The sequence below is a fragment of the Neoarius graeffei genome, chromosome 12 (genome assembly GCF_027579695.1).
Source record: "Neoarius graeffei isolate fNeoGra1 chromosome 12, fNeoGra1.pri, whole genome shotgun sequence".
Classification (NCBI taxonomy): Eukaryota; Metazoa; Chordata; class Actinopteri; order Siluriformes; family Ariidae; genus Neoarius; species Neoarius graeffei.
In genome coordinates, this window is record NC_083580.1 from 64,998,595 (window position 1) to 65,025,224 (window position 26,630).

Here is a 26,630-nt window from a genome sequence, read left to right on the forward strand (position 1 = left end):
CTAAATTGACCGTAAGTGTGAATGTGAGTGTGAATGGTTGTCTGTGTCTATGTGTCAGCCCTGTGATGACCTGGCGACTTGTCCAGGGTGTACCCCGCCTTTCGCCCGTAGTCAGCTGGGATAGGCTCCAGCTTGCCTGCGACCCTGTAGAAGGATAAAGCGGCTACAGATAATGAGATGAGAAAAACTTTTATACAAAACGTCCAACAAAATAATTTCTGCTTAGAATGTAAACAAACCGGCAAAATGACGGTAGCAATTTGTGAAAAATGCTATAATAATTCTTGAAAAAAAGATACGTTCTTGCCATCAAATACTTTTATTGCATATTTTGTTGCTTTTTGTTTTTTGTATTTTTTTGGGCTTTTTGTTTTCAAGTAGAGTTTTTATTTTGTCGTTGGTTGGTTCAGCAACACGCTCAGCCATTTTGTTTTTCTCTACTCACAGTACATGAGCTGATAGTCTAGTAGTAGAATAGCCAATCAGAGCACACGATTGCTCGTATCCAGCGAATGCGGATAGAATAAAAGCTGATATTCCATTAATTTGCTTTTCTTTGTATGTGTTGCACAATTCTGGGCACACAGCACCCCTTTAGCGTCATAGCTATTATTAAACCTAGTGGTCAAAAATGGGAACTTTTTTTTTGTGTTGTTGTTTGTTACACACATCTTGGTTTTGTAAAAAATAAGAAAAGGGAAGAAAAAAAAAGAAAAAAGTATGCACATTATGAATATTGGTACTCTAGATGGCCGGATGTATATGGACACCTGACCAGTCATACCCATATGTGTTTTTTGAACATTCGATGATTTTTATCCCACATTCATCCACAGTAAGGGTATCAGGCACTGATGTGGGATGAGGAAGCCTGGAGAGCACAGTCTGCATTCTAATTCATCCCATAGGTATTCAGTTCTCTGTGCAGGCCGCTTGAGTTTTTCCACTCCAACCTCAGCAAACCATGTCTTTATGGTGCTCACTTTGTGCCCAGGGGCATTGTCATGCTGGAACAGGTTTGGGCCGCTCCGTTCCAGTGAAGGGAAATTGTACTGCTATGGAATACAAAGATATTCTAGACAATTGTGTTTTTTCTCAACATTATGGTAACAGTTTGAGGAAGGACCACAGATGGAAGTGATGATCAGGTGTCCACAGACTTTTGGCTGTATAATGTATATTTTGTCAAAGAAAAATCCATAACATTTGATGATGCAAGTGACTTGGTTTTAGACACTTTCTGATTTTCTGTATGAACACAGCCCTGATAATGCATATCTAAACTGGATGCGTCTGTGAAGGTTCTGTCATCCAGGTCATTGTAAACCGTAGGTGCTAAAGAAGGCACCTGGACTTGCTTGAAATTCTTGAAAATTCATTAAGCACCTACGATCTAAACTGGATAATAAAACAATTTCCTATTGCATAGTAATACAGCGAATGACCTTTAAAATTATGAAGAAAACTGAACATGAACAGTCTGGGGAAAAAATCAACCTCTAAAAAGTCTTGAAAAGGTTTGATTTATTTTTCCCAAGGAAAGACACCAGTATGACCAGAAATTATGAAAAACAAGCAAAGGAGAACAAGAGAACTTGTATTTATTGTTCTATTAATGCACAGTTTAAATACAGTGAAACTGTTAAAAAAAATGGGAACTGCAACAAGCGCTAATAGTTTTACTCTTTTTGGACATTTTCAGGCATGTTCTCCCCGTGTCTGTGTGGGTTTCCTCTGGGTGCTCCGGTTTCCCCCACAGTCCAAAGACATACCGTACAGGTTAGGTTAACTGGTGGCTCTAAATTGACCGTAGGTGTGAATGTGAGTGTGAATGGTTGTTTGTCTGTATGTGTCAGCCCTGCAATGACCTGGCGACTTGTCCAGGGTGTACCCCGCCTCTCGCCCGTAGTCAGCTGGGACAGGCTCCAGCTTGCCTGCGACCCTGTACAAGATAGGCGGCTACAGATAATGGATGGATGGACATTTTCAGTGGGGGAGGAAGAGCAGACAATAGAGTTAAAAACAGGATTGCCAAAATGGGCTAGTTAAAAAAAAAAAAACTTGGCAGCCACCAACACCTTGTTTTATAGCAAATAATCTGCATTAAATCTAACATTTCTAAAAGACCCTGTGTATGTGTATACAGTGGCTCTGTGACGTACAGAATCATTTATATTGTTTGATATATTTAAAGCTCAGGAATGGGAAAGGGGATTATGGAATGAATAATGTCTGTATATCAGAAATGTGCAGGCACTACAATGACCTTTCCAACACAAAGGCTGAGGAAAAAGAAGAAAATAGTGTCTTGCTTTTCCATTGACCCAGTTTTTTGGCTACTTTTACGTCCTTTGTGTGGCTTTTTTTTTTTTTTTTTTGTAATGATCTTGGGCCGGAATGGCTGGTCAACTATTGTAACCCTGGTTAATGAGATTATCTCACATGGTAAGCTTGCCTGCCTGCTGCATCAAAGGCACATGCAAAACCGCTCCAGACAAGCTGCTAGACTGTACGCTGGATGGATGGATGTTGTTGACTTTCAATTGCGTATTCTGGGGATAAATTATAATTTATCTAAAAATTCACTAGATAGTAGCCTGCAGCATGAGTCAAGTGTGAATGCCTCTTAACTTAATTCTGTTTGAGGCTGTGTGTGACCAGAATTACTGGTCACAGGTCACTGCTGGGCGGCACGGTGGTGTAGTGGTTAGCGCTGTCGCCTCACAGCAAGAAGGTCCTGGGTTCGAGCCCCGGGGCCGGCGAGGGCCTTTCTGTGTGGAGTTTGCATGTTCTCCCCGTGTCCGTGTGGGTTTCCTCCGGGTGCTCCGGTTTCCCCCACAGTCCAAAGACATGCAGGTTAGGTTAACTGGTGACTCTAAATTGACCGTAGGTGTGAATGTGAGTGTGAATGGTTGTCTGTGTCTATGTGTCAGCCCTGTGATGACCTGGCGACTTGTCCAGGGTGTACCCCGCCTTTCGCCCGTAGTCAGCTGGGATAGGCTCCAGCTTGCCTGCGACCCTGTAGAAGGATAAAGCGGCTAGAGATAATGAGAGAGAGAGAGAGAGGTCACTGCTGGTGATGGTTCTGTGGTTGGGTAGTTTCCACTGATGGACTGAGAATATACAGGTGTATCCAGTAGGGGAGAGCAGGGAGACTTGGGACAGTTTGTATTCCCATAAATTAGTTTCAACCAGTCAGGTTTTAGATTCTATCAGAAGTTAGATGTTGCCTCTTCGAGTAACCTACTTCCTTTGGAGACACGAAGCTGGACACTGCAGTAAGGTTTGTGCAGTTCAATATTTTTGTCAACCAAAACTTGTACTTTCTACTTCACCTCCATTCTGTGGTGTAATGTACTTAGACAAATTCTTTATTTATCCCTGAAGGGCAATTAGAAGGGCGAAGAGCGATACATTAAAAGAGCAAGAAAATAAAATCACAAAAAGAATAAAAATCACAAAAATGGGTGGGCAAAAACAAACAAACAAACAAAAAAAACCCCAGCGTATTATGTACAATATACAATGGCAGGCCTGTTGCCGGGCGGCACGGTGGTGTAGTGGTTAGCGCTGTTGCCTCACAGCAAGAAGGTCCGGGTTCGAGCCTCATGGCCGGCGAGGGCCTTTCTGTGCGGAGTTTGCATGTTCTCCCCGTGTCCGCGTGGGTTTCCTCTGGGTGCTCCGGTTTCCCCCACAGTCCAAAGACATGCAGGTTAGGTTAACTGGTGACTCTAAATTGACCGTAGGTGTGAATGTGAGTGTGAATGGTTGTCTGTGTCTATGTGTCAGCCCTGTGATGACCTGGCGACTTGTCCAGGGTGTACCCCGCCTTTCGCCCGTAGTCAGCTGGGATAGGCTCCAGCTTGCCTGCGACCCTGTAGAACAGGATAAAGCGGCTAGAGATAATGAGATGAGATGAGAGGCCTGTTGCCAGTAACAAAGTATAAAAAAAAAAAAAGGCAGCTGATAAAATATGGCAAATAAATAAAATGACGCGTGGATAAAATTAAAATGACAATATGATAAGAGTGACATTGTAGTTAAAGTGACAAGGTGATATTGTAATATTGCACATCAGGACATGTGATATTGCACATGTACGCTGGGGAATTCGGGATTTGTTAGGAATTAAAGTATGTAACCAAGAGTTATCATGTACAGTATTACTGTATGCATGAATCTTACATGGGGCCGGAATTAAGGATCCCCCCCCCCCCCCCCCCCCCCCAAAAAAAAAAATAGAGTTGGGACAGTTCATCATGGTACGGTACAGGTTTTTTCTTGTGGTTTACAAATAGAAAATTGTTTAAAAATATTTGTTAAAAATGTGTGTGTACACCTGCATGAGGATTAAGCTGATTTCATTCCTTCTTGAGAATGGAGCTGTTTTATCAAGTCAGGTTTTGGGTAAACTGACATTTTTCTATTGCTGTACCTTCATTGTGTGTTCATACAGTTCATATGTTACAAGTTTTGATAATAAATAAAAACTAAACTTGTAGGCCTAGGTATCTTATTTTTGTCCGAAGTCTCCCGTAATAATATCCCATGTCTCCCTGCAAAAAAAACTACAGAAAAAGTGAAGTCTGAAGGCCAGTATATGTGACAAGCTGAGAAACTAATGCTGTGGTAAGAGAGTATAGTAAATACTCTCTAATGTAATATGAATGTGACGCTGCCTGTAAAGAATTTCACACAATCTACAGCAGCTGAAAACTTGTCCCAAGTCCGTACGTCAACCTTTAGTTCCCCATGCCCTTACAAAATCTGTACTTTTCCCTTACATACACCCATGAGCCCTTATACACGAGAAAAAATTCCAGTATATAATCCAAAGCACCGATTGTTTTATTCCACATTATACACCAAAGACCTTTGGAGGGGCAGGGGCTCAACATTCAAAAAAGGACACTTGGAACAAATTTTTCACACAAGTTAACTTTATTCAAAACTAAATTTCAATTGCAACTGAACATGCTGTGTGTCTTGATAGAATATGTTGTGGACGTCGTCATTCAGCCTTAAGTTTTCGAAGCTGCTAGAATATGTTATTAACGCCGTCGTTCAAACTAAAGTTTCCGAATCTGCCACGTTAATGAAATGGATGGAGCAAACGGTTTAAATATAGCCTAGGCGGCTTCATTAAATGATAAACAACCCTACACATTTACTGTTGTGTTCTAAGCTGCACAATATTGCATGTTCAGATAAGAAATGAAAGGAGACTTTCAGTGTGACCTTACCATGCCGTTCCTCGCACTGTCTCCCACTGTCAACCGCCTGCATGCGCTTTCTGCACGGAGGTTCACTGAATGCATGACGTCACGGATTGATGCCCACATTTACATAGAAAAACGTTATTTTATAAATCTATAATTTCATATATTATTGTCAAATTGTAGAGAATATTGATGTTGGAGCTAACTTATCTTTTACAAATATTAAAAAAAAAAAAAACCCAAAACAACAAAACAGTCCCTATGAAAAGGGCACTTTGGACAGCAAACAGAAAAGGGGCAGGGGCTAGAGCACCTGTAGCACCGGTTCATTGCACGTGGGTGTTATACACTCCTATTGTAATAGGCATGTTTATCACGCTGCATCAAGTTAAAGGGATCAAATAAGCATGTACTGAATAAAAAGAAATTTTAGATCCCAGAGAAAACACCTGAATTAAAAAGGACTGTATGTCCAGTCAAGTAAACAATTATCTACTAAAGAGAATGACTGAACTATAAACTTAATAATTATTTAATATACGTTGTATCAGTAATACCAGAATTATTGATGTAAATTTTGCAAATAAAATGTATTAATATTAAATAGTTCATAAAAATGACACAAAGTTCTATTTGACAAGTGTTGACATCACCTACAATATTACTTTCCACCAAAGAAAATTACTAGAAATTATAGCAGTTATGTTAATTAAAATAGTAGGTTACATGTAATAAATTATATATAATCATGTCAAACAGTAAATGAAGGTTAGTAAAAGTTCCATTTGAGAAAAAAAGTGTTGACACCGCGAGCAGTATTAGTATTAGATCCAACTAAAGATGACTGAACCACATCGAGTATATTATCTAAACAAGGATAAGTGAAAATATTAATAAATTATGAAGTTAAATTGAAAATCTTCCCAGTAATTTATAACAAGAATTTAAATCTTGTTCCTTTTTGGAGAGTTCTTTGCTGTACAAAGATGTTGCAGATTTGGCACTAGCTATAATATCACTGCTTGGGTAGCAGTTGTAGCTCCTCATCACAGTTCATTTTAATTTGCAGATATGCAGTTAATGTGTCTGCAGCCATATTTTTTTCTATACTCTGTATGAATTTTCCTAACCAGTGAAAAGCCCTCTCACTATCTGTATTGCTATGTGGGAGGCACAGCAAAGCAGTAAAAAGTTGTTTCAGCACTGGAAACCTGGCAACACCCAGAGCAGTTTTTACATCGAAGACCTTTCCCCAATATACATCTATTATTTCCCTGGTCAACAAAAGAAAATCGGAGCACGGAAAACATGTAGATGGTGTTAAATTGCTTCCATCCCCAATTACACATTTTAGAGACAGGTTACCAACGGTCGTTACCACCATTACTCTTCATTCAGTACTTTTCCAGTTTACTGACGACTAGTAACGAGTGTTGGTCATCTGTGTCTACATATAATGTCTGTCAGCAATTAAAATGTTCAGGGAAGCGAAACCAGAAATCGCTGGGTAACTACAGTTGCCATTGTATAAACGGCAACTCCCAGTATCGCCTCCCTAAATTATTATCGTAATGGAGGAAGCTTTCCTACATGCAAACAGTAAACTGTGCAGTCTTTTGAATCGGGAAACTTTTTTTTTTTCGGTAGCTGTGAAAACTGGTCTGCCACAGTCGGGGGGATGTTATGTTCCACGAGAAATTGGCAGAACATAATTTCTGCAGCCATCACAGAAGTCTGGGCAGTCCGAGCCGATGTATTTAAATGACCGAGAAAGCTACGTGCAACTATAAAGCCACATAAATCGAAAATAGTTGTGTTTCATTGGGCATGCGTGTTTGAAAAAAAATTAATGGTGGATGCTAAGAAAATTCTCGGAGTAACGGAAAAAATCTCTGATACAAAATATAATTTTCCCGTGTGAAAATCAGTGTACACTGTATTAGCCAAAAAATTGCATTTTCCTGTACAAAATACGGGGAAACCGTATAACTTGACATGTATGCAAGTCTCCCCGCTCTCCCCTGTTATCTGCAAAGGCCAGTGTGTAAGGACAGACATTAATTGATTATTGGGTGTGATCAAGTATCTTTGGACTGTAGACCTGCAGCCATACTGGCCAGGAGTCATTACAGCTTTGGTTTTGATCAAAGTGTTCAATCATCAGAGCTGGACTAAGCTTTTAGGGGGGCTAAGTCACAAGCGTGTGTTTCAGTGACGCTCTTAGAAATGGTCTAATATAATTTTCAAAAATCAGGTTAGTTTTGTACTTTATTATTCTGGTTAATACTGGACTGGAAAAATTCACTATATTATCCTATCCTCTCTCAAACAAAAGAAAAGCCTTTCCCCATGAGGGATTATGAGCATGTCCTTCCTTTTTCGGAATGGGTAGTAACGGGCTAGTGATGACCTGATAAACATTATACAGTGAGAATGTGTCCAATTGGCCCCAAATGTGTCCTTTTTTATATGGGAAAAAAAACCCCACATGCAAATTCTTTCCTTGGTAAAGGATAATTTTACCATGGACACAGACAAGGCACATTTATTTGTGGGCAAAGACACATTGGTTATGACTGACTTTGGATCTTTGTGGATAAAACTGGAAAATTTCATTGAATTTTTTTGGCCTTGGTTCTAATTATTTTTGCATCATTATCATCATTACCATTGTTTTGTTTTAAAGGGTGCTGTTACGGTAGGGTGATTCTAAGGGCCTTAAATAGACAGGAAGCGCAAGAGGAACCCTCAGATGCCCCTTTTCCACCAAAGCAGTTCCAGGGCTGGTTTGGGGCCAGTGCTTAGTTTGGAACCGGGTTTTCTGTTTCCACTGACAAAGAACTGGCTCTGGGGCCAGAAAAACTGGTTCCAGGCTAGCACCAACTCTCTGCTGGGCCAGAGGAAAGAACCGCTTATGTCAGCGGGGGGGGTGGAGTTGTTAAGACCAACAACAAGACCACGAAAGATCGCCATTTTTAAGCGACAAGAAGCAGTGGCTGTACAAACGCGAAGTCATCCATTATTATTATTGTTGTTGTTGTTGCTGCTGCTTCTTCCGTGTTGTTTTTGCTTCGATATTCACGCCAAGGTTTATGCAAACGTAGCGACGTAATGACGTGGCTTCCTTTAGCACCGCGAGCTATGGAAAAGCAAACTGGTTCTCAGCTGGCTCGCAAGTTGAACGAGTTGTGAACCAGCGCCAGCACTGGCCCCGAACCAGCCCTGGAACTGATTTGGTGGAAAAGGGGTAAGAAATGAAAACTGTGGTTGTAGGATGAGAGTGGAGAATGGTGTATTGACCTGTCAGGGGGTGAAAAATTCATATTGGTATGAATCATGTCTAGTAATATTTAGACACTGATTTTACTTGATAAATACAAATTAGTCCATGAGCATAACACAAATTCCTGGGGACAAAAGTGGTGACAAAAAAAGGGCCATTGTTTAAATCTACACCAGCTTTTTAAACATTTCCAGTAATCACGGAATGATGGATGTTTTGAAAGCTTTTTTAATAGAGTTGGTTTATATCACCTACATTGTGTCTTTACTGGGAGACCGTTAGAAGGGAAATGAAAGTAAACCAAACAGCCGGTGTAAAACCTTATTTCATATTCATATATGCCACAATAGAACAACTGTAGTTTTCCATAAATATGTTCATGATACGATACTATGCGTCAAAAGATCTACAGTTACTTGTAAATGCCAAAAACATGTTTAACACAAATTTCAGCTTCTATTCCACACCAGGCTTAAGACACAGTTGATATCTTTGCAGTGCAGAGTTTCCTCTCAGTGCTGCATTCAGGAGATTGAAGCCTCCTCTGTGGTTACTAATTTTCTATTTGTTTGCATTAGAGTACATGTAAACGAAAACCAGAATTCTTCGTTAATGGTTCTCAGAAATGGAAAGCTTCTCGTTATACAGACTGATTGTGTAATGAGAGAGAGAAATTTCCTAATTTCTCCTGGAAGGAGATACAATGCAAAGTTCTCCTTTTTAAGGAACTGACTTACAGTAAGGGAAACTTTCTGGTTAGTGATGACCTGATATAGCTTGAAGCTTTGAGGCAACTTCAGTAACTATAATCCTAGGTTGAGTGAACTCGACTTCTGATTAAATAGTTGTGAAATGTCATGCTAATTTGCTGTACATGCTGTTGTCATATTGTCTTCTTGCCCTTTTAGCTGTCTGGTGTGTACAGTATGCATTCTGTATAGTCTGTGATAGTTGGTTATGGTCTGGAAAAGAGATGAAACTTGCACAAATACCCAACTCATCAGCCACCTCCTGCCGCCTTCTAATATTTACTCTCAAATATCAATAAGACCCTCTGAGAGCCTGCGCCACCTTTTATTTCAAAAACCAATCCGCTGTTCTGTCTCGTTTCTGATAAGGAAAGAAATCTGGTTTCTTATTTAAAGGTTCTGACTGCAAAGTTGAATTCTGGGCAAAATGTTCTAATTCTATAGCTGTTGGAGTTTCAAGAAGTTTCGCTGATGCACACACCGTGTAGCCTGTGTGTAAATGTTTTGCTGAGATAAAATGTCACGCATTTTACGATTGCGGAGATTACTTTTAACAAAAACAAGTCTGCATGGGCAAACATGGCGGCTTGGGCTCTCCTGCCAGCTAAAAGCCAGCGGAAAAGAAAAGGAAAGCCTGCCTAGTGAGTGCAACTACAAGATAGAGCAAGGTTAGATGACATTTGTCATTTTTCTGGACATATAACTAAATCATTCTAGCTAGCGCTTAGCTATCTTGGGCTTAGAATGCATGGACTTGACTCCACGGTAGTGAGCATGGAGTTATACACCTAATGTTTTGATCTTACAGAGAAAGAAACGATAACACAAAAGCGGTAACAGAGAAAAGATACATTCGTCTTTTGTTTCATGGATCTATTCGTGAATGTCGACCACAAATTACATGTCTGCAACTCAAAACTCTCCGAGGTTGATGCAGAGTCACAATGTTTTCGGCGCATCACCATCTTGGTGTGACACAGTTACGTAATTATGCTAATTAGTTAAAGCTCCTCGCGTTTAGCTATTTCCACAGGGCCAAAATGTTTACCTCAATAGGTAGAAAAATGGTTCCAAAATGGAGAAAAGCGATCCTCAGCACATCAAAATGTTCACATCTGATCCACATGATGTTCTTGCGAGACATAGGAAAATGCCATGCACAATTAAAAAATTTTTTTTTTTAATTTGAAAATTTCAGATGACTTTGCAGTGAGCACTTTTTAATTATTCAACACTTACTGTGTATCCAACAGGGTTTTTGTCTTTTTTATATATATATATATATATATATATATATATATATATATATATATATATATATATATATATAAATATATATATATATATATATATATATATAAATATAAACAGCAGAGCATTTCTGCAATGCAGAGAACATGGGATAGTGACGAAATTGTGACAACCCTTTTTTTTTTTTTAAATATGCATTTCTAAACATTTTTGCACAATTCAAATAGTCTTAAACTGTATGTTTTACCACATGGGTTTGCTCCAGGTGCTCCCGATTTTCTCCCACAGTCCAAAGACGTGCAGATTCGATCTACTGGCTACTCTAAAATGTCCATAGGTGTGAATGTGAGGGTGAATGGTTGTCTTTCTCTCTGTGTGAGCCCCATGATAGATTGGTGACCTGTCCAGGGTGAACTCTGCCTTTCGGCCAGCGTCAGCTGCGATTGGCTTCAGCTTACCCATGAACCGGAATGGATAAGTGGTATAGAGAATGGCTGGATGGTTGTTCTACCGCTCATGTTTTGAATGACGCATGCCCTTGTACAAATGCATCACAGTGTACATGACGTCCATCATCCAGACATCAACAAGATCATGTGAATTAGCTTGACAAATGGAAATGACGCATTAGGACGCATATTCGTAAATGTAGCGTTCTTGTTGCCTTCATTGAATGAATTGCAGTCAAATTGGATACGGTTTATTAAATTAAGAATAAAAAAGCATGAAATAACATTGGACGGAAGGAGACATTCTAAACAAATAAAAGAACAAGCAAAAAAAAAAGCAATCAAATAAATAAACAAATAGAATGCATTGAGAACATGGGGCTCTATTTTACGAGCAGTCTTAATTTTAAAACATAATAATACAGTTGTTGTTTTTCTGTGTTTTAAGCCAGATGTTGAGACAAAAGGTATTTAGGAAGATTATTAAGTAAACAATCATTTATTCTCAGCGTTGCCAGGTGTTGACTGTCCTATTTAGTATTTAGAACGACAGGAAGTGGTTTGAAGTCCTGTGCTGCCTATTTTACTTGTGTTCAGGTTTAGAGGTGTCACAGTTTAAAAATGACAAGGTCCATGACAATCATAATTATGGTGTCATGTGTGTCAGCAGAAGAGATTTTATTTCTGTTTGCTAGAATAGAAACGATGCAATCAAAAATTGTAGGTTTGGGTTCATTTATACCAAGTTACTGGCAGACCTAAAACATTTGGTTTGTATAAGAGACAGTACAATAGCAGTTGCTTCTGAGAGCCATTGTAGTGGCCATTATCCCACTTTTTTCCTGAGATGTTTTTAGGCTAATACTACTTTAGGATGTTTACAGAATGATGATGATGATGATGCATAGGTGGTAATGGATAGAAATGCATTTTTAACTATGTTCTGAAAATGTCACTGGAGCGATAATCAAGTCGCACACAGTGGCTAACCATGAAACCTACATGTACTTTCCCAGTTTTAGTTTTATAATGTTTATAGACGGGCATGTTTACATTTTGCTCTCATTATGATTTAAAAGATGTTTAAACACACCAGTCCTAACAGAATGAGGAAGTAACCGATAAAATGATCTTTTTAAGACTTGTGGGACTATGTGGGTCTGTGTTTGCAAAATATTGAATACTTGCCCAAACGGGTGCAGTAGCTTAGTGTTGGCTTAAATGTGCATGTGTATCCAACTTCTAATGTTGACCTCGCATTTACAGTTTGGCCAGCCTTTGTGTTAAACAAGGGAATCTAATGGCTACACCCTGGGAAAACAAATTTACTCGGGCTTAACCTGCTTAGTCTCTTTATGGGTCATGCAGTAGCATATGCAGCATAAAACCTTTACTACATTTCTGGATTTAATTCCTTACCTTATGACACTGTTTCATTTTGAAACCTTGCAATTTACAACCCCGATTCCAAAAAAGTTGGGACAAAGTACAAATTGTAAATAAAAACAGAATGCAATGATGTGGAAGTTTCAAAATTCCATATTTTATTCAGAATAGAACACAGATGACATACATTTTCTCAGTTTAAACATTTATCATTTAAAGAGAAAAATTAGGTGATTTTAAATTTCATGACAACAACACATCTCAAAGTTGGGACAAGGCCATGTTTACCACTGTGAGACATCCCCTTTTCTCTTTACAACAGTCTGTAAACGTCTGGGGACTGAGGAGACAAGTTGCTCAAGTTTAGGGATAGGAATGTTAACCCAGTCTTGTCTAATGTAGGATTCTAGTTGCTCAACTGTCTTAGGTCTTTTTTGTCGTATCTTCCGTTTTATGATGCGCCAAATGTTTTCTATGGGTGAAAGATCTGGACTGCAGGCTGGCCAGTTCAGTACCCGGACCCTTCTTCTATGCAGCCATGATGCTGTAAATGATGCAGTATGTGGTTTGGCATTGTCATGTTGGAAACTGCAAGGTCTTCCCAGAAAGAGACGTCGTCTGGATGGGAGCATATGTTGCTCTAGAACCTGGATATACCTTTCAGCATTGATGGTGTCTTTCCAGATGTGTAAATTGCCCATGCCACACGCACTAATGCAACCCCATACCATCAGAGATGCAGGCTTCTGAACTGAGCGCTGATAACAACTTGGGTCGTCCTTCTCTTCTTTAGTCCAAACAACACAGCGTCCCTGATTTCCATAAAGAACTTCACGTTTTGATTCGTCTGACCACAGAACAGTTTTCCACTTTGCCACAGTCCATTTTAAATGAGCCTTGGCCCAGAGAAGACGTCTGCGCTTCTGGATCACGTTTGGATACGGCTGCTTCTTTGAGCTATAGAGTTTTAGCTGGCAACAGCGGATGGCACGGTGAATTGTGTTCACAGATAATGTTCTCTGGAAATATTCCTGAGCCCATTTTGTGATTTCCAATATAGAAGCATGCCTGTATGTGATGCAGTGCCGTCTAAGGGCCCGAAGATCACGGGCACCCAGTATGGTTTTCCGGCCTTGACCCTTACGCACAGAGATTCTTCCAGATTCTCTGAATCTTTTGATGATATTATGCACTGTAGATGATATGTTCAAACTCTTTGCAATTTTACACTGTCGAACTCCTTTCTGATATTGCTCCACTATTTGTCGGCGCAGAATTAGGGGGATTGGTGATCCTCTTCCCATCTTTACTTCTGAGAGCCGCTGCCACTCCAAGATGCTCTTTTTTTTTTTTTTTTAAGATTTTTTTTGGGCTTTTTTTCACCCTCATTATTGGACAGGACAGTGCAGAGACAGGAAACGAGTGGGAGAGAGAGAGACGGGGAGGGACCGGGAAACGACCCTGGGCCGGAACCGAACCCGGGTCCCCGGACCCACGGCACGGCGCCCCATCCACCTGAGCCACGATGCCCCCGAAGATGCTCTTTTTATACCCAGTCATGTTAATGGCCTATTGCCAATTGACCTAATGAGTTGTAATTTGGTCCTCCAGCTGTTCCTTTTTTGTACCTTTAACTTTTCCAGCCTCTTATTGTCCCAGTCCCAACTTTTTTGAGATGTGTTGCTGTCATGAAATTTCAAATGAGCCAATATTTTGCATGAAATTTCAAAATGTCTCACTTTCGACATTTGATATGTTGTTTATGTTCTATTGTGAATACAATATCAGTTTTTGAGATTTGCAAATTATTGCATTCCGTTTTTATTCACAATTTGTACTTTTGTCCCAACTTTTTTGGAATCGTTTAAGTCATGTTTGTTTGTGTGTTTGTTTGATTCCTGCTGCTATGATGATGTAAATTATAGCTGGGGTAGCTGTGGACTTTTCAGTTTTTAGTTGTTGCCAAGCCAATAGTAATATAAATTCCTGTAGCCATGCTGTAATTGATGGAGTAGCACTTTGACCATAATTATACTAACTAATGGTTATTTTACAGTAAAGCCAATGCAGAAATGATGGGATATACAATACACTATGTGGATACCTGACCATTGCACTCGTATGTGGGCCTTCCACAAGCTATTGCCACAAAGGATGAAGCACACAATTGCCTAGAATGTCTTTGTATGTTGTAGAATTAATTTCCCTTCACTGGAACTAAGCTGCCCAAATCTGTCCCAGCATGACAATGCTCCTGTGCACGATGAGAGCTCCATGGTTTGTCAAGGTTGGTGTAGAAGAGCTTGAGTGGCCTGCACAGAGCCCTGACCTCAACCCCACTGAACACCTTTGGGATGAATTGCAACACTGACTGCACCTCAGACCTCCTCACCTGACCGCATTAATGCTCTTGTGGCTGAATGAACACAAATCCCCACAGTTGTGTTCCAAAACTTAGTGGAAAGCCTTCCCAGAAAAATGGTTATAATAACAGCAAAGAGGGGGTTAAATCTGGAATGGGATGTTCGAAAAGCACATATGGGTGTGATTTGATTGGGTGTCTACAAACCTTTGGCCATAGTGTATATTACTCTGCTGTAGAATTCATAGCACCTGTTGGAGGATCATATGGTCGTCATCTTTGTCCCATAGCTTGCAAAGGCACCACTGATGACGTTTTAACAGTCCATCATTGGTGTGTCTAGGGCATTTTAAACTTGGCAGAGCCCAAGCTTGATCAATGGACAATTTAGAGTAGCCAGTTAGCCTAACTGCATGTCTTTGGGGGAAACCAGAACACCCGGAGGAAACCCACGCAGACACATGTAAACTCCACACAGAAAGGCCCCCGTCGGCTGCTGGGCTCAAACCCAGAACCTTCTTGCTGTGAGGCAAGAGTGCTAACCACTGCACCACCATGCCGCCCATCATATAGTCTGGAAAGTGTCATAACCATATATTGTAGATAGATTAGAATAACTGTCTATCCAAAGAGAAAAATGCAGCTAGCTTACATCCTAGTAAGCCTTGGCTCAGTAGAAACAGTGCTTTAGCCTGAATTTCTCAAGGTGGCAGCCAGCTGTTTCCAGACTTATTAGGTTCCCGGCCCTGTTTCTGAAGTAGCCCTGATATGCAGGTGTGGCAGCGGGGGCGTGGTCAAGCGCCAGTCTGTGAGATGAGGGCGGAGTCGGGGAAGGTAAGTGGCAGAATCGCTACACCTGAGGGTAATTAACCTGTGTGTGTGTTTTCCCCAGTAAACCGCGCCCTACTTAAGGAGGGAGAGGGAGAGCGGAGGGGAGCTTCCCCAGAGGAGACTACAGTGTGTGTGCGCGCGTGTCTCTGACTGTTGGGTTACATTGTCCGACTGAAAAGTACGGCAATAAAGCCTTCTGTTAACCTTGATCTCTGTCCTGCCGTCCTCTGTGCTCCACCCACACGTTATTCACGCTGCAGCAGGTTTAACTCTTTTGCTCACTTTATATTCACATACAGGTGGGTGGCAGGGGTGGGCCAAAATTTTTAGAATATAATATTTTTGTAATAGTGAACATTAATTGGACATATCACATAGGAGTGTAACGCTATGGCGTGTCATATAGCAGTGTTTGATGCAGGGCTTTTGAGACAATACATTCAACAGGCTGCATATTAATAAGCTATGTCATAAAATACCTCTTGTATTATGTGAGGTGTAATAAACATTTCAATTCAGTCAAGCCCACACTTCCTCCTCTTGAAAAAGTACCACCTCCTTTATCTCAAATCAGTAGATGCTACAAGGGTGGAAAAAAAAATCCTGCATCTCTAAGCATGCTGCTTTTCATGAATCGAATACACCAGCATTCTAGGGTACTAGTGTAAACAGGGTCTGGCTGTCCATCCAGTCACGTTTCTGTTTATGGGTCATATCTTTAAAACTACTGAAGATATCTTTATGAAACCTTGCATACTGTACATATCAAGCAACATGTGAACTGGTGCCTTTTGCTAGTTTGGGTTTTTGAAAAAATTTTTACATAAAAAATAGATTTTGACTTAGTTTCTAAGAGCAATGTTCGTTTCCGGAGCATATATCCAAAACTATTCAGGATATGGATTTGAAACTTGGTATACATGTTAACAAGGTGATGTAGATGTGCCTTTTCATGCTGAGAAATTTTAATTTTTCGTGTTTCCATGGAGGGCGGCACGGTGGTGTAGTGGTTAGCGCTGTCACCTCACAGCAAGAAGGTCTGGGTTCGAGCCCCATGGCCGATGAGGGCCTTTCTGTGCGGAGTTTGCATGTTCTCCCCGTGTCCACGTGGGTTTCCTCCGGGTGCTCCGGTTTCCCCCACAGTCCAAAGACATGCAGGTTAGGTTAACTGGTGACTCTAAATTGACCGTAGGTGTGAATGTGAGTGTGAATGGTTGTCTGTGTCTATGTGTCAGCCCTGTGATGACCTGGCGACTTGTCCAGGGTGTACCCCGCCTTTTGCCCGTAGTCAGCTGGGATAGGCTCCAGCTTGCCTGCGACCCTGTAGAACAGGATAAAGCGGCTAGAGATAATGAGATCTTTGTACATCCATGTTGCATCATGAAATCGTGGAATACGGATTCACGGAAAATAAAAAAAATACAAAACACGGATCTATTCGATTAGATTAGATAGAACTTTATTGATCCCTTTGGGCGGGTTCCTTCAGGGAGATTAAAATTCCAGTAGCATCATTACAGGATGAATAGAAATAGAGAAAACTTTACATATACAAATATAAAAAAGAACATCTGGGGGGAGGGTGAACGGAAGAGGTATTGCACATTATATTGCATATTGTCCAGTATTGTTTATTATTAGGCTAGGCTACTGCTCCTTCCCGTCCTCTGTCCTCCTGTTACCCCCCCAGAGAGGAGTTGTACAGTCTGATGGCGTGCGGGACAAAGGAGTTTTTAATTCTGTTAGTCCTGCACTTGGGAAGGAGCATTCTGTCACTGAACAGGCTCCTCTGGTTGCTGATGACGGTGTGCAGAGGGTGACTGGCATCGTCCATGATGTTTAGTATTTTGTCCATAGTCGTCTTCTCTGCCAGCATCACCAGAGAGTCCAGCTTCATAGATGTATGATTTTCTCTGAAATATCAATAGTAAATTAATAAAGTAAACATATAAACGCAGGTAAAATATTTTAATTATGAACTTCGGCAGTCCAAACATTTAATTGTTTTCGACGACTTCTTAATTTTTTTATCTGTGATGCATCATCCGTATGAAATCTGTAACCAGTCTGTAATATACTGAAACGTCCATGACCAATCCCTAAATTATTAGCATCCGTATTAAAATCCGTAACCACTCCGTATTTTGTATCCTTTTTTATTATATTTCCGTAATCCATGACCTATCTGTATTTTGTCAACCACCAGAGTATGTGCATGGGTTGTTTTGAAGTCCAGGCTGTACAGTATGACCTGGAATAATGTGCTACTACTTGGAAAAAACTTCCAGGACTATTCCTAAGTTGCATGCATTTATTTACCTGAGTGGCAGGACCAAGCGATATTATAGTTGTGGTGTGACTGCTCCAGACTGGAACTAAATGCAGGCAGAGGTATAGTTATCGGTGTTGTGGGACCGGGCCTTAAATCATGGCTCGAAGTCACATTTGCATATTGCTTCCTTGGCTGACATTACACATCATGTTCACTCAGACGTTCTATAAATCGCCCATAACACAATCGCTATTTGTAAACATAGTGTGTTGTATCCCACTGCACATGCAAATTAGCGCTCATTATTTTGGATCTTTGTAAATCAGTGCCTGAACGTGCTTTGACTTTGAACTCAGTCATGATTATTGCATGTGTTGGAAAAGAGTACATACAAATACAGTGTGCTTTCAGGGACTGCAGCACTGCTTGTTCTTTATATATGGTACAGTGGTGCTTGAAAGTTTGTGAACCCTTTAGAATTTTCTATATTTCTGCATAAATATGACCTAAAACATCATCAGATTTTCACACAAGTCCTAAAAGTAGATAAAGAGAACCCAGTTAAACAAATGAGACAAAAATATTATACTTGGTCGTTTATTTATTGAGGAAAATGATCCAATATTACATATCTGTGAGTGGCAAAAGTATGTGAACCTTTGCTTTCAGTATCTGGTGTGACCCCCTTGTGCAGCAATAACTGCAACTAAACGTTTCCAGTAACTGTTGATCAGTCCTGCACACCAGCTTGGAAGAATTTTAGCCCGTTCCTCCGTACAGAACAGCTTCAACTCTGGGATGTTGGTGGGTTTCCTCACATGAACTGCTCGCTTCAGGTCCTTCCACAACATTTCGATTGGCTTAAGGTCAGGACTTTGACTTGGCCATTCCAAAACATTAACTTTATTCTTCTTTAACCATTCTTTGGTAGAACGACTTGTGTGCTTAGGGTCATTGTCTTGCTGCATGACCCACCTTCTCTTGAGATTCAGTTCATGGACAGATGTCCTGACATTTTCCTTTAGAATTCGCTGGTATAATTCAGAATTCATTGTTCCATCAATGATGGCAAGCCGTCCTGGCCCAGATGCAGCAAAACAAGCCCAAACCATGATACTACCACCACCATGTTTCACAGATGGGATCAGGTTCTTATGCTGGAATGCAGTGTTTTCCTTTCTCCAAACATAACGCTTCTCATTTAAACCAAAAAGTTCTATTTTGGTCTCATCCGTCCACAAAACATTTTTCCAATAGCCTTCTGGCTTGTCCATGTGATCTTTAGCAAACTGCAGACGAGCAGCAATGTTCTTTTTGGACAGCAGTGGCTTTCTCCTTGCCAGTGGCGTAGCCAGGATTTTTTACATGGGGTGGCCGAAGGGGGGCCAAGGATATACAAGGGGTGGCCATGCTGTGACTAAATAAAGCGGGGGGGGTCCTCCCCCAGGAAATTTTGAATTAGCTAGATTTGATTTCCTGTATTCTGATGTATCTGGTGGCATATCTGGTGCCTAACTCATGAACAAAACCCATGTGAGCCAAGAGGTCAGAAATTAATGTATTAATTTATGTAACATAAAGCATCTGCAAAACAAAGAAACCATCCAACTTGTTTAGTTAAGCATCAGGATTTTAATGATCACTACTAAAATGCAAAAGTAAAAACTAAAAGATCACCTGTCCCAGGCACCTGGGAAGTAGTAAGGATATTAGTCAGGCTTGAATAAAGAGTGCTTTGCTCAGGAAAAGGAAAATACTTGTATACTTAACTCATACATACAACATACGTAAACACTTACAACATGTGATATTGTCCATTGTAAATATTGTACAAACTAAATGTGTCGAGTTACAAAATGCGTGTGTGTGAGTGAGTGAGTGAAAGTGTTACACTGATGTAACACATGACATAGATGAGGTATAGTGCATGAGTGGTGTGTGTGTGTGTGTGTGGGGGGGGGGGGTGTATGTGCACTGCATGTAGATATAGATGAGCCTGTAGTATACGAATTGTGTGTGTGTAGATATGTTACATGTAAATACAAAAATGAAGTGCATAAGTTGTGTGTGTGAGAGTGTGTATGTTCAGTGCATGAGTGTTGTGTGTGTTATATGTGAATATAGAAATGTAGTGCATGAGTGGTGTGTGTGTGTAAGAGAGGGTGTGTGTTGAGAGTGCATGAGTTGTATCTTATAGTGAGTGAGAGAAAGACATAGTGTGTGTTAAGAGAGTGAAGTACTTGTTCATATATGAGTGAGAGAGAGAGTTAAGACAGTGCATGAGTTACATTTAAATATAAAAATTTAGTGCATGAGTTGTGTGTGTGTTGAGAGTATATGAATGTTACATGTAAATATAGAAATGTAGTGCACAAATTGTGTGTGAGAGTGAGATAGACAGTGTGTTAAGAGAGTGCATAAGTGTTGTGTATGAGTGAGTGTGTTACATGTAAATATAGAAATGTGGTGCATGAGTGGTGTGTGTTAAGAGAGTGCATAAGTGTTGTGTATGAGTGGTGTGAGAGAGGGGTAGGGGGAGAGTGTGTGTTGAGAGAATGCATGAGTGTTGTGTGTGTGTGTGTGTGTGTGTGTGTGTGTGTGTGTACGAGTGTGACAATTATTAATCAATGTGTACTCCCACCAGTAACGCACAACATCTCACACACATTAATATAAACATCACACAGCGTCTCTATATTTTCTCTATATCTGTCTATGTGTGCACACAGCACAAATCCCACTGTAGCCGGATATCTATAAAGATGCATATTTATCTATACGGTTGCATGTAAACGATGGTTTCAGTCACTGAAAACCAGGGCTTTGAACTAGAATTTTTTTCCTATTGGTTCGTTCCGAACAGAAACGGAATTTTAACGTTTCCGGTTTTGGGTTCCACCATTTTAAATAGACGTTCCCGAACCGGTTAGAACAAAAAAATTTCGTTCCCGGAATGGTTAATTACGTTCCCTGTCAGCTGTTTAACAAATGGCTATAAAATTATGTCTCTGGTAGTGTTTACATTAGACCGTATCAGCAGATCATCAGATTAACGTTTTTAAAACGATTCGCGTGCACACAGCAACGCCAATACACGGATACGCTCGGCTCCGCAGGCATCCTGCGCTCCAAATCACTCCGCCCTGAACAGCGAGTGCCCTCTGGAGGGTGCACACTCCGGCCCTGCGCAGCTCACAGAGCGCGCGAGTGAAGCGCACGAGCAGTGATTCGGGACTGAGCCGCTGTGTGTGTGATCCCAACGCCAGCGAATCAGGAAGGTGGATGTCACAGTGACGTTGTCCAATGACGACGTCAGCTAGAGCTCAGCACTGCGTTTCCTCATTCCTCAATGTTTACACAGCACCGGATCAGATACGAACTGGGTTGAATACGTGGGCCCTGGCGGATTCAAGTTGTTCCGCCTGTGGAGTCGTTTCCTGACGTTTTAATGTGCATGGACAGTGCATCCGCGACGAAAACGAGATGGATACGGTCTAATGTAAACACCACCTCTGTCTCATCCAGCTTAAGCCAAATGTAGGCTAATTCTATTACAACCTTCATTAAATAAGACAAGAAATGATTCAAAACAATTATTATTTCAAATGTTGGCGATTTGGATTCTCAGTATGTCTTCCCATCTACACAAACAGAAAAAGTGCCAAAAATGAAAGAGAATTCGTTTAGTGTGTTACCAAAGGCTAGTCAGGCCCTATGCATTGATAGGCTAACAGAGGTTAACGTCATTTAATGTTCGCGAGCCTCTCATTAACGTGGACAAATATATTGATATCGTGTTTGAAATTGACGTTTTTCAATAACGATAGACTGCAATATTTACCTCTTATTTAAGATGTGGAGACGTGATAGTAGTCCACCCTCCTGCTCTCTACATTCAGTCAGCGAACGTCACACAGGAAGTGAACCCCAGCGGGTCATAGAAACTTGCGCAGGAAAAGAATGACTTTTTTTATTTGTAGGCTACGGAAACTTTGAGGAACGAAATAAAAACCGGTATTAACCGGTTACCATTATTTTTAATAAGCGTTTCTGTTCCGGAACATAAAAAATAATAAAGTTTCTGTTCCATGTGAAATAGAAAAAGTTCCCGGTTTTCGTTCCTTGAACCGGTTCAAAGCCCTGCTGAAAACAGATACTTTCGAAAACCCCGGGCAGAGTGGAGATTTCTGGAAACTCTGAATTGTCTGAGGACAGAATTGTAACTGAATGTCTACAAAGTGAGAACTTGAAGAGAGTATAAGAGATGAATAACTTGCATCCCAAATTAATCGCACGTTCACATAGTTCGTAGGTTGTTGTGTTGTCAGACTAGAGCATGACTATCTGATACCACCACCGTCACGACAACCTGCTCATCCACCCACTGCTTGAACACGCAAAATGTTTGTGCTACGGTAATATGCATCCCCGCAGAAACCAAATAGGCGGAACAAAAATCCAGCGGGCGGAACTAACATTTCGTGGGACATATCGGTTTTATAAATTTTATTGTCCGGCCCTGGGGTGGCCAGGGCGGGGCCAAGGCGTGCCCTGGGGTGGCCACGCCCCCCGGCCACCCCTTAGCTCCGCCCCTGCTCCTTGCAACCCTGCCATGCACACCATTGTTGTTCAGTGTTCTGATGGTGGACTCATGAACATTAACATTATCCAATGTGAGAGAGGCCTTCAGTTGCTTAGAAGTTACCCTGGGGTTCTTTGTGACCTTGCCAACTATTACACGCCTTGCTCTTGGAGTGATTTTTGTTGGTCGACCACTCCTGGGGAGGGTAAAAATGGCCTTGAATTTCCTCCATTTGTACACAGTCTGTCTGACTGTGGATTGGTGGAGTCCAAACTCTTTAGAGATGGTTTCGTAACCTTTTCCAGCCTGATGATCATCAACAACGCTTTTTCTGAGGTCCTCAGAAATCTCCTTTGTTCGTGCTATGATATACTTCCACAAATGTGTGTTGTAAAGATCAGACTTTGATAGATCCCTGTTCTTTAAATAAAACAGGGTGCCCACTCACACCTGATTGTCATCCCATTGATTGAAAACACCTGACTCTAATTTCACCCTGCTCATCCTAGAGGTTCACATACTTTTGCCACTCACAGATATGTAATATTGGATCATTTTCCTCAATAAATAAACGACCAAGTATAATATTTTTGTCTCATTTGTTTAACTGGGTTCTCTTTATCTACTTTTAGGACTTGTGTGAAAATCTGATAATGTTTTAGGTCATATTTATGCAGAACTATAGAAAATTCTAAAGGGTTCACAAACTTTCAAGCACCACTGTGTATATATATATATTTTTTAATCACTCTTTTGGGTTTATCCTTTGAATTGTCACATATTGTACTCGCAGCTTTTATAGAAAAGAAGAGGCTCTTCATTTCTTTCTAGATCTTTTCATCTTAACGCACTGTGTGAAGGGTGTCAGTTGTTAAGGGCCAATAAAATATTTCTAACAAAGAAACTTTTGTTGGAAGATTTGTAGTCAGTTCTGAAGAAGTCTCTGCAGACTTCATTCCTCTTTTTGTCATTGGGTGGGAACATTCTAATCTTTTTGCTTGTATGTGCATGTTTATCCAGGCAGGTCAGAGGACGTTGCTGAAGGGACACGTCAAGGCTTCGTGCTCTGTAAATCCTCATGGCTCCATCAGGGCCTGGCTGCTTTCTCAGGAAAACCACATTTCCAGTGAAGCAGACCAAATGTTTTTCACTCCTCTCGATCTTCACATTTCACTACTGATCACTCTTCTCTCTGTTTTTGCACACTATTAGCTCTCTGATGGACTCTAACTGGAATGCAACAAAAAGCACTAATGGTGTTTTACTAATCCGTGTCGGATTCCATTGGTCAAGTGCAGATCTTTTTGTGCAAGTGACAGTTTGTAATTATGTAAACACTTTGTCCTGTTAAGAGCAGAGCAATAAAATTGTGCACACATTGGCTCATGGTCATAGTAGGCTTAAGATTGTGTTAGCGGTGAGAGGTGGGAACTACTAGTCACTTCACAAAGCGGTTTGATTTTGCTTCACGGTGCTAAGGTGGAATCATATAAATGATTTTTTTTTTTTTAAATGCATTTTGATTCATCTCAATGTTTGATTTTTGTAGACTACGTTGTGATTTTTCCAGTATGAATACATGCTTCTAGTTACATGTCGTCATTTGTATATTTAAGCATTTTGAAAACAACAAAAAGCTACTAAACAGGTTCTTCAGCATGATGAACTGATTCATGAAGTGTAAAATTCTTTTACAACACTTTGTCCGCAATATACAGTGGGGCAAAAAAGTATTTAGTCAGTCACCAATTGTGCAAGTTCTCCCACTTAAAAAGATGAGAGGCCTGTAATTTTCATCATAGGTATACCTCAACTGTGAGAGACAAAATGAGAAAAAAAATATCCAGAAAATCACATTGTCTGTCTGATTTTTAAAGAATTTATTTGCAAATTATGGTGGAAAATAAGTATTTGGTCAATAACAAAAGTTCATCTCAATACTTTGTTATATACCCTTTGTTGGCAATGACAGAGGTCAAATGTTTTCTGTAAGTCTTCACAAGGTTTTCACACACTGTTGCTGGTATTTTGGCCCATTCCTCCATGCAGATCTCCTCTAGAGCAGTGATGTTTTGGGGCTGTCGCTGAGCAACACGGACTTTCAACTCCCTCCAAAGATTTTCTATGGGGTTGAGATCTGGAGACTGGCTAGGCCACTCCAGGACCTTGAAATGCTTCTTACGAAGCCACTCCTTCGTTGCCCGGGCGGTGTGTTTGGGATCATTGTCATGCTGAAAGACCCAGCCACATTTCATCTTCAATGCCCTTGCTGATGGAAGGAGGTTTTCACTCAAAATCTCACGATACATGGCCCCATTCATTCTTTCCTTTACACGGATCAGTCGTCCTGGTCCCTTTGCAGAAAAACAGCCCCAAAGCATGTTTCCACCCCCATGCTTCACAGTAGGTATGGTGTTCTTTGGATGCAACTCAGCATTCTTTCTCCGCCAAACATGACAAGTTGAGTTTTTACCAAAAAGTTCTATTTTGGTTTCATCTGACCATATGACATTCTCCCAATCCTCTTCTGGATCATCCAAATGCTCTCTAGCAAACTTCAGACGGGCCTGGACATGTACTGGCTTAAGCAGGGGGACACGTCTGGCACTGCAGGATTTGAGTCCCTGGCGGCGTAGTGTGTTACTGATGGTAGCCTTCGTTACTTTGGTCCCAGCTCTCTGCAGGTCATTCACTAGGTCCCCCCATGTGGTTCTGGGATTTTTGCTCACCATTCTTCTGATCATTTTGACCCCACGGGGTGAGATCTTGCGTGGAGCCCCAGATCGAGGGAGATTATCAGTGGTCTTGTATGTCTTCCATTTTCTAATAATTGCTCCCACAGTTGATTTCTTCACACCAAGCTGCTTACCTATTGCAGATTCAGTCTTCCCAGCCTGGTGCAGGTCTACAATTTTGTTTCTGGTGTGCTTTGACAGCTCTTTGGTCTTGGCCATAGTGGAGTTTGGAGTGTGACTGTTTGAGGTTGTGGACAGGTGTCTTTTATACTGATAACGAGTTCAAACAGGTGCCATTAATACAGGTAACGAGTGGAGGACAGAGGAGCCTCTTAAAGAAGTTGTTACAGGTCTGTGAGAGCCAGAAATCTTGCTTGTTTGTAGGTGACCAAATACTTATTTTACCGAGGAATTTACCAATTAATTCATTAAAAATCCTACAATGTGATTTCCTGGATTCTTTCCCCCCATTCTGTCTCTCATAGTTGAAGTGTACCTATGATGAAAATTACAGGCCTCTCTCATCTTTTTAAGTGGGAGAACTTGCACAATTGGTGGCTGACTAAATACTTTTTTGCCCCACTGTAACTTCACATTAATTATTGGCACAGTGGTTGCCTTACAGCTGAGCTCAAATTACTATATGTGGGGAGTTTCTCATGTTCTTCCAGTGTCTGTTCCTGTTTCCTTCGCATTCTCCAGTTTCCACCCACCTCCCAAAACATTCCAGTAGGTGGTCTGGCTAAGCAAAATTCCCTTAGCTGAGCTTGAGTCGGTGAATGGGTGTGTGCATAGTATCCTGCAATGAGCCTTTGTGACCCCAACCAAGATGAGCAGTTTATATACAACCCCAAATCAGAAGAAGGTGGGACAGTATGTTGAAATTAAAACTGAAATCAGTGATTTGTAAATAATCTTTGACCTGCATTGCATTCAAAAGAATACAGCAGCACATTATTTGATGTTTTACGACATTTTAAAATTATTTTTCCAAAATGAACACATTTCAATTTTGACTTGCAATACATTTAAAAAAAAAATTGGGGACTGTCAAGAATTTACCACTTTGTATTGTTGTCATCCCTTCTCCCAACACTTAAAAGATGTTTAGGGACCGAAGACACCAAGTGATGAAGCGTTTCAGGTGTTATTTTGTCCTATTGTTCCTGCGAACAGGTCTTAAGTTGTGGCAACAGTACAGAGTAACTGGCAGTTGTGGAGTTGTCGTCTTCATTTTGTATATAAAAATACATTTTTAAAAAAAATTTATCCAGAATGTGGTTTTGCATCATCTTGTTGAAATATCCCTGGAAAAGATGTCATCTTGAAGGCAGCATATGTTACTCCAAAATCTTAGTGTACTTTTCTGCATTAATGCTCCGTCACAGGAGTGTAAGTTACTTTTGCCAAGGGCACTGACACAACCCCATACCATGACAGACCCTGGCTTTTGGACTTGTTACTCGTAACAGCCTGGATGATCCTTTTCATCTTTGGTCTGGAACACACGG

At 40.7% G+C, this 26,630-nt stretch overlaps 1 protein-coding gene across 3 annotated transcripts in view; it reads left to right on the forward strand.

Annotated features, from left to right (window-relative positions):
- Nucleotides 1–26,630, forward strand: part of stim1b (stromal interaction molecule 1b) — a 125,648-nt gene that overhangs the window by 4,966 nt on the left and 94,052 nt on the right. Inside the window, exon 3 of one of the 3 annotated variants that reach the window (XM_060936244.1) lies at nucleotides 15,592–15,708. The exons of the other annotated variants lie outside the window; for them this stretch is intronic. The gene's annotated coding sequence lies outside the window, so the exon portion shown is untranslated. The remainder of the gene's footprint in view (nucleotides 1–15,591; nucleotides 15,709–26,630) is intronic. 3 annotated transcript variants of the gene reach the window in all.